This window comes from Hemicordylus capensis, chromosome 2, assembly GCF_027244095.1.
Source record: "Hemicordylus capensis ecotype Gifberg chromosome 2, rHemCap1.1.pri, whole genome shotgun sequence".
In the NCBI taxonomy this organism is placed as follows: domain Eukaryota; kingdom Metazoa; phylum Chordata; class Lepidosauria; order Squamata; family Cordylidae; genus Hemicordylus; species Hemicordylus capensis.
Window position 1 is genome coordinate 400721278 of NC_069658.1, and position 15040 is coordinate 400736317.

At 45.2% G+C, this 15040-nt stretch overlaps 1 protein-coding gene across 6 annotated transcripts in view; it reads right to left on the reverse strand.

Annotated features, from left to right (window-relative positions):
• RBFOX3 (RNA binding fox-1 homolog 3) overlaps window positions 1-15040 on the reverse strand; it is a 463533-nt gene that overhangs the window by 355377 nt on the left and 93116 nt on the right. The window contains exon 1 of one of the 6 annotated variants that reach the window (XM_053291959.1): window positions 2832-2948. The exons of the other annotated variants lie outside the window; for them this stretch is intronic. The gene's annotated coding sequence lies outside the window, so the exon portion shown is untranslated. Of the gene's footprint in view, window positions 1-2831; window positions 2949-15040 lie in introns of those variants that run through there. 6 annotated transcript variants of the gene reach the window in all.

Below are 15040 nucleotides of genomic sequence, written 5' to 3' on the forward strand. Positions count from 1 at the left end.
ATAAGATTTGTGAGAAAAATCTCTTCTGTAATGGCATGTTTAATGAATTTAAAAAAAACACAACCTAATTCAAAAGGCTAGGCAGAGTTTGCAAAACAAAATGCAAGCAGCCTTCAGCAAAGGAGAATGTTTCTGGTGTCCTGGGCACTCAACTCACTTCCAATGAGACTTGCTGCTTTCTTTAGGACTCTGCCAACAGAATGAGCATTCTCTATTTGTATAAAGGGGAGGAAATGACAAGAGTACACGGTCCTTGCTAGAACAAGGCACTTTGCCTGGTCTGTATGAACAAATCTGCTCTGGAACAATTTGATGGTTGCTAAGTCAGAGCAAGAAATAATTCGTTTATGATGAGACAGAGCTCAGGAGCAGGAACAGGGGTAATAGAGAAAGAATATTTCAAAGTGCAGCAGCACTTTGCCTCCAAAGTGCAGCAGCAACTGCAAAAACAAAAATTCCTTCCCAAACAGAGAAGCAGAGGGACCACAGCTTCCATTAAAATGAGGATTTCTTTCTGCCCTGGATACAAAGTAGTACCAGCAAGCTCTGCCAAGTGACATGTCCATGAGCCTGTAATCACATAAGGAAAGACTGCCCTACCTTTGGAGTGCAAGGCAGGATAAAATAATCATAAAGCTTTGCACTTACATTCAAAAAAGCACTTTGCAGGGTTTCAATAATTAATCATCACACACCCTAGCCAGTTAAGCAAAGCAAATATTAACCCCATCTCATTGAGCAGAGAGCACAAATGGGAGGGGGGAGTGATACACAGATGGAGAGCACATGTGTGAACCCAAGTTATGCTTGCCAGTGCCAGCACAAGCTCTTTGGAGGCGGCAGCATCTCCCCAAGCCAGAGCAAGAGACAGGGGCTGTTTTTCAAGGCTCTTGACTTTCACAAGGCTCCAGGAAGAGAGGAGCCTGTTTTGAAAGCACAGTCTCATCTAGTCTAGCCCAGCCCAACCTGAAGGCTTCAGTTTAAAGTCCTCCAATCCCCCCCCCCGCCCCCATGAGAATTGATATAGTAAGACATGGTGGTAGATCTCCCCCAGATCAACAAACAGCTATCCTGGCCCCATCACATGCCTCTTATTTGTACATATGCACACGCGCGCGCACTCTCTCACACACACACACACACTGAATCTTTTACACAGAAGGCAATTAAACCGATACAATGGCTGGGATATAATTGCCATTTCCTTAGCTTGGCAATATGACCCTAGAAACCTCCATTATACTAATGACTGTCAAACTAATACAATTGTAGATTTTTTAAAAAAAGAATTGAAATATAACTCTGTAACATGCTGAACGCATCCCCATAAATCCACTCAGCATCACCACCTAAGTAGCCCCCGCTTAATTATAACTCTCTAAAAGTGGGTTTTATAGCCGTATCAATATGCTTAAAATATAAATAAATCCTGGGCTGTCAGATGAATGGACAGGCTGGCATCTTAGTGGCCACATCTCCCCATTTCTGTTATGGGCATTTCTTACAGATGCGACATACCCTCCCCCAACCCTGCCAAAAAAAACCCACCAGTCTCTCTTTTCAGCTCAGTCCATGACAGTAATCCTAGAAATCCTCTGCACAGCACAATGCTCAGAGGAGGGCAGGTCCACATGTGCAAGCCAGAAACATACTTTCTCCATGCAGTATTTCCCATTCATAGGATTCCACAGAGAAACTTGGAGTGAACTAGGCCATACACAGTCTACCATGGCCATCAGCCATTTTTGCTATCACAGTAGCATTTTGTTCCTGCCACCACAAATCACTTGTGGTCTCTGAAGGCTGTGTCTACTCTGATGGGGAAGGCTCTTCACACTGATGTTTCTTCACATTATCCTGTGCATGGCAAGAACTGCTTAGAGAACACAGGTGGCCGGCTTGCATGTGTGAAGAACTAAGATTACCTTCCCTGCCCCCTGCCTCTCTAGGGGCTTGTATTCCTGAAAGAGAGAGGACAAAGTCAATGGCACTGCATGCAACATCATGAGCTCACTGACAGGCAGGTACCTGGGAAGGGATGGAATAAGCATGCATATCCTATTCTCTTCTCTGATCTTAAGTAGCAGTTTAGGCTGGAGCTAAAAGTTACCAAAGATTCACAGGTGCCATCAAAAACAGCAACCTTACATCTCTCCCATCTTTCTCTACTGCAATAAGGTCTAGCAATGAAAAAAATGCATGATGTGAGCTCACCACACTGAGAGCTTCCCTGCCCCTGCAAACACCAGCCAAATGAAGTAGAGCAGGGATGGGGAAGCCCACAGCATGGTGATATTGCTCAATGGTAGGACAGGGCAGGGAGCAGGGGGAAGGGAAAAAAATAGTGATTATGTTTTTGGCAGTAGCAACAGCTGTGCTAATGACTACTTCTAGCCTTAGAGCAGGGGGGCATATTATAAAGTTTTACTCTGTAATGTCCAAGGCATAATTGACCACACTGTGTAAGTAATGCTTTTCCCCCCATTCTCAGCAGTCACTATGCATAGCAGCTCATTCACTAAACCTTTTCATACATTGCCTGTTGGGTCCTTCTATCCACACCATGTTATTACAGATATCATAGCAGATCATGTATTCAGCTCCCAACACTATACAACATGGAAGGGTTAGATGTGATACAGTCACTGGATGGCCACATCCTTTTTCACTTTCCACATCATCCTGCAGAATTGTGATCTAACAAGTGGCAGCAAATTATGTTTACATACACACACAGCAGAACCATATTCCACTCACTAAGCCACTTATTTATTTTGTGTATATACCTTCCCTCTGCCAAAATCAAAGAGGATTGGATCATAGGAACTTACCTTCAAGGTTTCTCTTCAATCAAGAAGATAACTACAGATCCAATAGGGCCAGAAAGCGTTTTCTAACCTGCTCTCTTGTAGAGCCTCCGAAGCCACAGCCAAGACATTAGCATTACAACCCACACTGATCTTTGTCAATTATGCTACAGTATTTGAGCTCTAACCAGCTTTAAATTGAATCAGGGCGAAATCATCAGTACAAAAAGAGCCCACACGCCTGCCTTTCAATTCCAGCACTGGGGAAAGGAGGAGGGGAAGTTATACATTTCATAATGGCCTTCTCCCCCATAATGAACAGGGAAAATAAATTAGATTCCCTGGCTAAGGGTATATTTATGCAATTTCATTATGTGCCCATGAGCAAGCCTGGTTTTCACCAAGATAAAATTGAGCTCTCGGCAACACGCGCACTAAATAAATGGAGTGAGTTAACAGCTTAACAAGCAGCATGAAAAGGGGGGCAGAGGAACAATGTCAAAAACAGAAAATAAAAATTAAAATATATATTAAATGTACATGCATATGCACATACACACAAACACACGTGGATTTAAAAGGCTTTTGGCTCTTTGAATGGGGCCATTGCCTTATAACAGACTGTTCAATATAGTTGCTACTGCTGGTGATAGCAGAATTGCTGCCTCAATTAAAAAAAAACCCTAACTGGAGGAAAGAGCAGCAGCATTGCTGGAAATAATCAGTTGGAAGGAGACTCAGGAAGAGGTTCAGCAGAACCTTTTAGCTTCCTCCTCTACATTGCTTGCAAGCCACAGCAGGCCTGCTACTGTGGCATCCCTTCAACATCCTTATCCTTTCTAACTCAGAAAACCTTTTCAAAAAACCTGAAAATGGCTTCCACTGCCTTGATGAGTTGCTCTTTTCCCCATCCGATAAATGAAAGAGCAGAAAGCAATGATCCAGCCTTTGCTGCTTTCCTTTGTTTTGGCAATTCCCAGCTTGGAATTTGTTCTCAGTACAAAGGGAGCTCATGATATACAGGTCTCCTATATTACAATGAAATGAATATTAGGTTAACTCTAGTACCAAATTTTATAACACAACAGATGCATATTTGGTAACTCATGCACAAGGACCTTCGGCCTCCCCCGCTTATCAGCATTTGCAGTTACTTGCCTCAGCACCTTCCAAAACCATGACTTCTTAGTATCAGATATTTCAGATTCCATATAACTCAAATAATATTTGGTTTACTTCTTAGCCATTGTGAAAATTAGATATTATTGGAATGATATTTACCATTTCAAAACACTCTTGGCATTTTTCAATGTATCTTCCACTTTAAAACATTCTTAAGCAACCATTAACCCTTTCACAGTTCAGTCTCTGTCGCAGGTGAATTGTTGTTAGGCAACCTTGATACAAGTACAAAGGCTGCCATTAATTTCCTCTTAATCAGGAAAATCCATGCCAGAGTTGGGGTATTTATTCCTATCTATATCTTGCCTGTTTGTGGACAAAGCCTTACTCTAACCTACTAGAATGTATTTCATTGTAATCTCACAGCAGGGAGACCTACATATGTGCAAGCACACACAGGGATCTGTAGAAGGAGAGCAAGAAAGAGGCAGCAATGATCAGAGCAAAAAAGGGCTAAGCTAATTTTGCTTTCCAAGATATAGAACCCTTGTTCATTCATAGAGTTCTTTAGATTAAAATTCAGACAGTCATGAACAAGTCATAGCAAGTGTCAGGATCTTGTGCTTTCCTCTTCCCTTTCTGCAAGGGAAGAAGTGTAAAGCTCCTGGTTGCAGTTTGAACTAACCAGTTTCCAGTTTCATCTGAATTCAGGAAACAGTGGTTTGTTCATGCTACAATTAGTTCGCAAATCACAATATCAAACCATTGTTTGATTCTGGTAGAAGTGTGCACGAAACAGATTTTGCAATTCGATTAGACCTTGAATCGAAAAATCTCAAATTGAATAATCAAAGCAATTCAATTTGTGAATCAGTTTTTCCACAGATTCAGTTTTTCCACAGAGAGCAGGTCTACCCATTACACTCAATAGGTAGACCAACTCTCCTCATGAAAACAGTGCAATGCGAGCAGGGTTTTTTTGGGGAGAGCTGATCTACCAATAGGGTTTAATGAGTAGACCAGCTCTCCTTGGAAAGGTTTTCTGGGAGAGCAGGTCTACCCATTAAACCCAATTGGTAGACCACTTCTCCCAAGAATGACAGCTTGCTTTCCTGTAACTTTAGTCATCTGTGCTCTTTCACCAGGTCTTCTTTGCACCTGTATAGAGACCAGCTTTGGAATGTTCCAAGCTTCTATGTTTTAGTTTTGGCAAGAGTCTTGCCCCTTTCCCTTCTGTGCGTATGTGTTACCCTCTCCCTCTTCAGTCTCAAGAGTACAGTCTCCAAGTCCACAGAAGGGAGGAAGGGTGGGCATGTAAGAGCACAGATGACCACTAGAAGAACCAAAGTTACAAGTAAGCAACCTGTTGTTCTGTGAGGTCTTTGTGCCTTACACCTATGGGCTCATCGCAAACTGCCAAGACTAACCTGGAGGTGGGATCACACAAAGATCAATTAGAAGACTACTTTCCAGAAAGCCACATGCCAGCAATATTGGACATCTAGGGCACAGTGCTGAATAAAGGATAGTGAGAAGACCATGTTGCTGCTTGGCAGATGATGTCCGGAGGAACTGAATGACTGAACTCCATGGACATGGCCACAGCCCTCATTGAAACGTACCTCGACAGGTTTAGGGAGAGGCTTTTGTGCCAGTTGGTTGGAAAGCTGAATGGTGCTGACGACCCAGTGAGACATCTTCAGAGATATTTGACATCTCTGCATGGGCCTGCATAGGAAAGGAACAGGGAGGTAGAGGCGCGCCACAGGGCAGTGCCATGAACATGGAATTCCTATGCCCTTTTGACATCAAGGGAGTGTAGCTTACGTTGTGCAGAGTAAGTAGGGTGTGGGAAGAATGTCGTGAGGATGAGAGGTTGGGAGCAGTGAAAAGTGGTCACAACTTTTGAAGGAAGTTGTGGAAGGAAGGTAATGTCCGAGAGCAAAACTCCCTTGTTCCAGTGGAAGGCCATGTACGGGGGTCTACTCTCAGTGCCTGAAGTTCGCTTATACAACGTGCAGAGATGAAATCCATCAGGACTTTCCAAGAGAGTAGTCTGAGGTCCCCAATAGTGTGACAAGGGAGAGTGGAATGGAGTGGTCAAGTTGCCATTCTTGAGGGTCAGTCCACAACCTGCTGAGAGCATCTGCCTCTGAGATGAAGACGCCTTGAATATGTACCACATGGTGAGTGATGTGAGCAAGGCACCAGTGCCAGATGTCCATGGCGAAGAGGGTTCTGGAGCTGATGCTGCCTTGCCTATTTATACAGGCTTTGGCGGTGATATTGTCTGTTTGTATGGTTAGTACTGAGTCCTGGAGGAGAGGAAGGAAGCCTTTGAGGGCCTTGAAAACGGCCAAAATTCCAGGACGTTGATGTGATGGCAAGCATCTGAGGCTGACTATAAACCCCCGGGGTGGAAATTGTGTATATGTGCTTTCCAGCCATGCCTAGAGGCATCCGTCATGAGGATGTGAGTTGGCCTTGGTGAATGGAATGGAGTTCCTATGGATAGGTGGTACATCCTGGTCCACTGGAGAAACAAGCAGCGGATGGAAGCAGGAAGGTTGATGTGAACAGAGGACAAGTCTGTTTGATAGTTGAAATTGTGGAAAAACCATGATTACAGTATCTGGGAATGAAGTGATAGCTTGGATTCTCCAAAGAAGTAGGAATACCTTGGTTAGGCTCGAGTGAAAAAGAAGTCTTAGGAATTCAATGCAGGTAGTAGAGGTGAGGTGAGACTTTCTGTAGAGATGGTGAGGCCTACAAAATCTACTAGAGCAATGGTAGCAACACTTGCTCCCACAACCGCAAGAGGAGACTTGGTGCCCAGTTCTTGCGGGCTTGCTTAATAAATTTGAGGCAGTGGGGAATCAGTGATGTGGGCCTCTCTAAGGCAAAACAAAAAGCGGCTGTGGCCGTCGGTGGAGGGTAACTTAGAACCACAGCAAGTACTCTGCTTAAAGGTGACGTTAGAGGCCATGCACTGGAGAAAAACCATGCACCAGAGAAAAAAGGCCCCTTGGATCCCTGGAGGGAGAATGGAAAGGGGGGGGGCATGTGGAGAACCAAATAAAAATGCAAACCGAAAGGAGGAAAATATAAAAAATTAAATAGAAGAAAGAGATGGAATAAAAGAGGGAAGAGATAACTTAAGTGTCCTTTTATGGTGATTGTTTTTGTAGAAGCTCTGAGTGTCTCCAAAGAGGTGTTGATCTGTCAGTGGATGAAGAAAGACTGAGGAGAGAAAGGGTGATGCATGCACACAAGAGGGAACGGGACGGGACACCCACCAAAACTAAAACATAGAAGCTTGGAACGTTCCGAACCAGGTCTTTGGCAGACACAAAGCCCATAGGTGTAAGGCACAGAGACCACACAAAAGAAAAACAGTGCTCAAATTGCACTTTTTCTGGGGAGAGCTGGTCTACCAATTGGGTTTAATGGGTAACCTGCTCTCCCAGAAAACCTATTGGTAGACCTGCTCTCCCCACAAAAAAACAATCAGAAGCAGTAGAACAGGGAAACATAATGATGGTTCGAATCAACAAATCAATTCAAATCAAATCAGAGTCGATTCTATTCGACCTCTAGAATTGCCACTGAGGTCAATGGCAATTCAATTCAAGGCTGAATCATTTGTATCAACCTGATTCTAACCTATTCATCCTAGAATTGCGGCACACATCCCTAGATACTGGTTTGCAAGCTGGATTTAAGAACTAACTGTGGTTTGAACAAACCAGTTCCCTGTATTCAGATAAAAATGAAAACTATTGTTAGATCAAACTGTTCAGGACTGGCTTCAGGTTTGAGAGAACCCTAAGGGAGGTAACCTCTGGTGGTCCCTCTCTTTACCACAGCAGCAGACACTGGTTTCTTTTATTTTTGGCAGCTTGATAACAGCAGCAAACAACTATGTTCTAGCCAATGGTTGCCACTTGCCATGCCCCCGCTCCCCACATAGTCTCACAATACTGCATGGGGGGAAATATATCAGTCACTAGCTAGAATGATGATGATGCCAGTTCACTGATAATGAAAGAAACCTGTATTTGATGTCACAGTGGCTCACCTGGTCAGTGGCCACTGGGCCTAATCCTCCCACCCCAGGAAAGAGCAGGCATTGGCAGAGAGCCTCTTCAAAGCGTGAAGCCCTCTGCAGCTGCTCACGGGTGACTTACGCTGACACCAGCTGTGCAAACTGCGGCCAGAAGATTCTCATTTATTTATTTATTTATTTATTTACATATTTTTATACCGCCCAAAACTTATGTCTCTGGGCGGTTTACAACAGATAAAAACAACATTAAAACATTAGTTAAAAACAAAAACAAGAAATTTAAAACATAACAAAAAAAATTTAAAACAATGATCTAACACAACATTAAAAACAATCAAAACAATATCAGTTAAAAGCCTGGGTGAACAGATGCATATTTAAAGACCTTTTAAAAGCTGTCAGAGATGAGGAGGCTCTTATTTCACTAGGGAGCGCATTCCAAAGCCTCAGGGCAGCAACAGAGAAGGCCCGTCCCTGAGTGGCCACCAGATTAGCTGGTGGCAAATGCAGACGGACCTCTCCTGATGATCTCAGTGGGCGGTGGGGTTAATAACGAAGAAGACGTTCTCTTAAATACCTAGGGCCCAAGCTGTTTAGGGCTTTATAGGTTATAACTAACACCTTGTATTTTGCCTGGAAACATATCGGCATCCGGTGTAACTCCTTCAATACAGGAGTAATATGGTCTCTCCTAGATGACCCAGAGACCAGCCTGGTGGCCACATTCTGAACCAACTGTGGTTTCCGGACTACATACAAGGGCAGCCCCACATAAAGTCCATTACAGTAATCCAGTCTGGAGGTTACCAGCAGATGTACCACTGTTTTGAGGTCATCTATCTCAAGAAACGGCCACAGCTGGTATATCAGCCGAAGCTGACAGAAGGTACCTCTGGCCACTGCCTCAACCTAGGACACCAGGGAGCAACTCGGATCCAGAAGCACCCCCAAACTGCATACCTGTTCCTTCTGGGGAAGTGTGACCCCATCCAGAACAGGCAGATCAAAATAGTCTCCAGAGTTTTGACCCCGCACAATGAGTACCTCCGTCTTATCTAGATTCAATCTCAGTTTGTCATCCCTCATCCAGCAATTACTGACTCCAGGCAGGCATTTAGGGAGATTATGCCCTCTCTCGAAGATACTGACATAGAGAAATAGATTTGGGTGTCATCAGCATACTGGTAACACCCTGCACCAAATCTCCTGATGATCTCTCCCTGCAGTTTCATGTAGATGTTAAACAACATCGGAGACAATACAGAGCCCTGAGGGACACCATACAAAAGTTCAGATTTGGCAGAACAACAGTCTCCAAGGGACACCATCTGGAACCTGCCTGAGAGGTAGGAGCAGAACCACTGCAGAGCAGTGCCTCTCACCCTGAACCCCCTCAGACACTCCAGAAGGATACTATGGTCGATAGTATCGAAAGCCGCCGAGAGGTCCAAAAGGACCAACAGAGTCACACTTCCTCTGTCAATTCCCTGTTGGAGATCATCCATCAGGCCAACCAAGGCAGTCTCCACCCCATAGCCAGCCCGTAAGCCAGTTTGAAATGGGTCTAGATAATCCGTTTCATCCAAGACTGTCTGGAGCTAGGAGGCCACCACTCTCTCAATTACCTTGACCAGCCACGGAAGGTTGGAGACAGGCCTCTAGTTACTCAGCTCTGAGGGATCCAAGGTAGGCTTCTTCAGAAGTGGTCTAATAATTGCCTCAAGACTAAGAGGCATCCTACCTTCCCTCAGGGACACATTTATAATCTCTACCAGGCCTTCTACAACAACCGCCCTGCCAGACAGTATAAGCCATGTCAGGCAAGGGTCAAGAGGACAGGTAGTGGGCCGCACCGTTCCAATCAGCTTGTCCACATCCTCAGGAGTCACAAACAGGAACTGATCCAAGCTAACCGCATAAGAGGAGTCACTGGACACCTCCACATCAGACACAAGTAATTTGGAGACGGAATCAAAGTCAGCCCGAATAGGAGACATGTTCCCCACAAAGAATTCATTAAACACATCACAGCAGGTAATCGATGGTTCCAGAATCTGATGCAAGGGAGGAGGGGCACATACTAGCCCTCTCACAACTCTGAACAACTCCGCCGGACATGAACTTGCAGATGCAATACGGGCAGAAAAGAATAGCTTCTTTGCCACACGTATTGCCTGAGCATAGATCTTCAAATGAGCTCTATGTTGCAATCTCAAATTCAACCCGAGTTTTTCTCCACCTGCGCTCCAGTTGTCTACCTTGCCACTTCAGCCCCCTTAGTTCTTCTGTATACCAAGGGGCCAGTTTTGAAGCAGGTCGGAGAGGACACTTAGGAGCGATCATGTCTACTGCCCCGGTGAGTTTGCTGTTCCAGTTCTCCACCAGGGCATCAACAGGATCTCCAGCACAGCCAACACTAAAGCCCTCCAAGGCTTCTTGAAATCCTATTGGATCCAATAACCTTCTCAGGCGGACCATCCTAATAGGTCCCTCGCCCCTGCGAAGGTGGGGTGTGACTGTGAGTCCAACCTTAACCAGATGGTGGTCCATCCATGATAATGGGGAAATCACAGGAGTCCCCACCCATGGAACACCACCCTGATCAGAGTGAAAGACCTAATCAAGCGTGTGACCTGCAATGTGCGTTGGGCCCGAGACCACTTGAGATAGGCCCATAGTTGTCATGGCTGCTATGAACTCCTGAGCCGCCCCAGACAAATTGGTCCCGAAATGAATATTGAAGTTCCCCAGCACCACAAGCCTAGGAGAACACCAAACCTGAGACCAAGTCCGTCAGCTCAGTTAAGGACTCCATTGAGCAGCGGGGCAATCGGTACACCAACAGAAGCCTCAGTCTATCCCTGACCCCCAAACGTAAATACACACATTCGATATGGTCTGACACTCCAACAGGGATTCTGGTAAGGGAGATATTATTCTTATAGACCACAGCCACTCCACCTCCCCGCCCCCACCCCCTTGATCCTCAACAGAGTACCCTGGAGGGAGAAGCTGGGACCATACTGGGCCCCCAGCCTCTCCCAGCCAGGTCTCTGTAATACATACTATTTAAACTTCTTCCCCTTGTGGACAAAGGGAGCACACAAGCCTGAGGCACACCATGGCTTGTTCAGCCATCATGACAGCCACATAAGCCGGCTACTCTCAGCAGCACTGCAGAAATGTACAAGATGCTGAACTAATGAAGAGTGCCAACATTAGCAGGTCCCCTCCCAGTAGCCTGAGAATTTCCACCCTTTACTCACTGCCTTGAGAACAGCCTAAAAAAAGAGAAAGAAAAAGAAATGAGGATAATAAAGATCACTGAAGATTAACTGCTTTGAACAGTGTCCAACCCTGAAGACTTAGGTACAAAAGCCCATTAACTCACCAGCTCATGAAGGGATTGAATTCAAGGGCACCATGTGAGTTTTGGCCACTGCCCAGTAAAAATTTAAGCAGCTTCCTTGTGAAAGAGAGAGCAGGACAAAAATATACAATTCTCTCTGCTTGAAATTACAGCAAATGATTTGCCTCTCTCTTTTACAGACATTTAATATATTTCCTTCACCTATCAAGATCAAGAGAGATTTTTATAATGGCCACCCTTAGATTGCCCCTTTTCTATCGGAACTTTCAAACAACTTCCATTTTCGTGAAACACAGGTTAAGCAATGAAAGGTGTATATGAGCACAGAATGAATGCCTCTTACTCTTACCTGTTTTGGATCTCAAACGAGTTCGCTCTTATTTCTCAGTGGAAAAATGTTCTGAAGCAATCTCCACTTCACACTAAGCATCCTCTATTTTCAGGAGAAATCCATTCTTCATATATCTCACTTAGTGAGGCTATTCACACAAGCAGTGGAAACGGGGCTAAGAGAGCCCAGTCCAGTTCCCACCACATGTATTAACTGGCAGGAGCTGCACAGCTCCCACCAGCAAGCCCACTTAATTCCCCCCACCCTTAAACGAGGTTAGCAGAGTGGAAGCTCCAACCAACCCCATTGTTTTGATCATGTGCCACTATGGCAGATCACGATGAGACCTACAGCCGGGAGGCTCCCCAGAATGCCCCGCGCACTCACATGGGTGTCATGGCCCAGACCTCTGAGTCAGAGGAGGAGCAGGAGGATTTGATTGGGAGAGCACGCTCAGAAGCACAGCAGGAGGATTTGGCTGTGAGAACAGACTCTGAAGCTGAGGTGGAACAGCAGCAGACAGGGGAATCTGAACAGCTGGCAGAGATGAGGGCTGAGGAGACTGATCAGGAGGAAGCTTGAATTTCACCTGTGTTAAGAAGACGTCTCAAGAGAAAGGCTCAGTGGGAGACACGCAGGCGTAAAATCTCGCGGGAGAGGGAATAGAAATGCTGAGTCAGGACAGCCTGATTGGCTGCTGGTTATCTCAAGCCCTATATCAAGCAAACGCTGATCCTGAGACGGTACTGTCAGCAACGTTGTCTACCACAGACAGTGTTCCTCATGCTTATAATTCTTCAACGTTTCTTGTTTCAGCCTGTCCTTGTTCTGTTCTTTCCTTGCTCCTTTATTTCAGTTATTGCTCAGATATTGTAGAGGGGGGTACCTAGTTTAGTTTCAAGGGGACTTTATTTTGTTTCTACTACTTTATCTTTGAGAGTCATCCTTTGCTTTCATCCGTGCACCTAAGCTGCTACTTTCTTATCTACAGAATTTATATCTTGACTCACAGAAATGGATCTGGAGGGACCATAAATCTTGTCAGGTCAGTCATGCCAACATATTTACAACAATGGGGCATGCTGGGACTTCTGGGGGCCAAGCAGCCCCTGATCCCCACCTCCTCAACCGGCTCAGTGACAGAGCTGGGAATCATGTGGGCAGCCAATCCGGCTGCCCAGGGCAAGCTGCCTGCTCATCTGCAGGGAGAGCGGGTCAAGCTGGCTCTCCCCGCAGAACCCTCTTAGGCTCTGCGGGGAGAGCCTTAGTGTTTTGTTGTTGTTTTTAAATTCAGTGTCAGTCCCAAGTCCCCAGAGCCAATTGGACCTGAACTAGGAGCCATTTTGAGTGGAGAGTAGTATTTTGGACTCCTACTACCACAGACTGCTGGGCGGACAAATGTATTTTTGAATGGGCACACACAGAGAAAGTATCCTTCATAGGTAACTAACCTATCTGGAAGACTGGCCCGTTGGGTTCATAGTAGTAACTAACCTATCTGGAAGACTTGCACATTAAATCTCCGTTATCCACCCAATATGCTAGTTTTCATATATACTGATGTTTTGTTTTAATGTGGGGAAAGATTCCAGATTCAAGTTGTATGGCATAAGAACTCTTCCACCTCACTCTAACATCCCATTCTATGTATCTTGTAAAGTGACTCTAAGAATAGCCTTCCTCGAGGGAATTCATGAAGCGGTTAGTACTGAAGGCATGGCTAAGAGAGCACACACCAACTGGATATACATATTTTCTCTAGTGAAGAACATATTTGTTTATCCCTGCTCTCTAGGTGAAGTGTTTCCTGTACTTCCCACTGCTGCTTCTTGTCATCCCCTTCACACTCCAAGGTAAGATGCAAGGCAGAAGATGTCCATTGTTGGACCAAACACAGATTCCTGCAATGTTACCCAGCATTCTCCCAGGGACAAGGCAAGCATCTCTGCTGGTTCTCTTTGGGACACCAAGCAGCAAGCATTGCTGGTAAAGCAAGGATAAGTCAGCAGTGCTTGGGGGTGGGTGGGGGTGGAAAGGATAGAAAGTTAAGTTTAAAAAGAGAAAAAGAAGAAGAAGAAAAAAGCAAAAAAATACACCAGCCATAAATTCCCTACAAATATACAGTAGACAAAAGCCTTTTGTAGCTCTGACCTAACTGCCCTATGGTGACAGTCTCCACACACAACCCCAATAATGCACCAGAGAAAGGATGCAATCTCATGATGTTGCTTCTTTATTTGGAACATTGTGTGTAGGGATGTGCAAGCTGGCTTGAAATTAAACTGGTTTGCACTTGAGCCAAGTCAGTTTAAGGGGCTGAACCTCGAACCAAACTGGGGCTAGTTCAGTTTGGGTTCAAACCCAGTTCGGAGCCCTACCAGCAAAAGGGAATCCAGCGAGGACACCGTGGCCTCCCCCAGAGTGTCCAGGGCCCACTCGGGTCCAGTTTGGGCCGGTTCGGGCCTCTGCACATGTATGGATGCATGCATGCCTTCTCAGTCATTGCCCCCAGACTTTGGAATGCTCTCCCAGCTAACATCCACTCCTCAGTCTCCTTGACAGTTTTTAAGGGGAAAGTAAAGATGTGGTTCTTCACCCAGGCTTTTGAATGAAAGTATTGTTTTTACTGCTGCTGCTTTGTGCTTTATGTATTATTATTTTAATGGGTTTTTTAATTTTTATTTGTTTTGTTTTAATTATTGTAAACTGCCTTGAGATCATCTGCACCTTTGTATATTAATTATGTATTTTAATTTTATTGTAAACAGTTTTGAAATTATTTTAATGAAAAGCGGTATACAAATCAAATCAAATCAATCAATCAATCAGATCTCCACACATACGCATAGGCCATTTTTGCATGACCTGGGTGACGTAAATGGCCGGTGTGCATACATGGAGATAAAAGAAATGGCCTCCACCAATGTGCAGAGGTCCAAAATGAGCCAAAGAAGTCCTGAACCAGGCCTTAGGCCCTGGACACTCAGGAGGAGGCCAGTGGGGGCCAGGAGAGCTGCCACTGCTCTCTCCCCCCACACTGACAGCCACTGGTGAGTACTTTGGATTATATGAGAGACTTGTGAGTAATCTTTAAATATGTATAGAGGCCCCCTGTTCCTGCTGGCCCCTTTACTGGTAAAGGGGAACCGTTGCCAGATACCCTTTTGCTAGTACGGCTCCAAAACGGGCCCAAACTGGTTCGAATTTGAACCGAACCAGGACCCAGTCCGGAGCTGGGCAAAACTGAACTGGTCCAGCCCAAGACAGGGAAAACCATTTTGTGCACACCCCTAATTGTGGGGCAAGTCTATAGTGGGGAAAGGCAGCATTTTAAAGCATTGCCA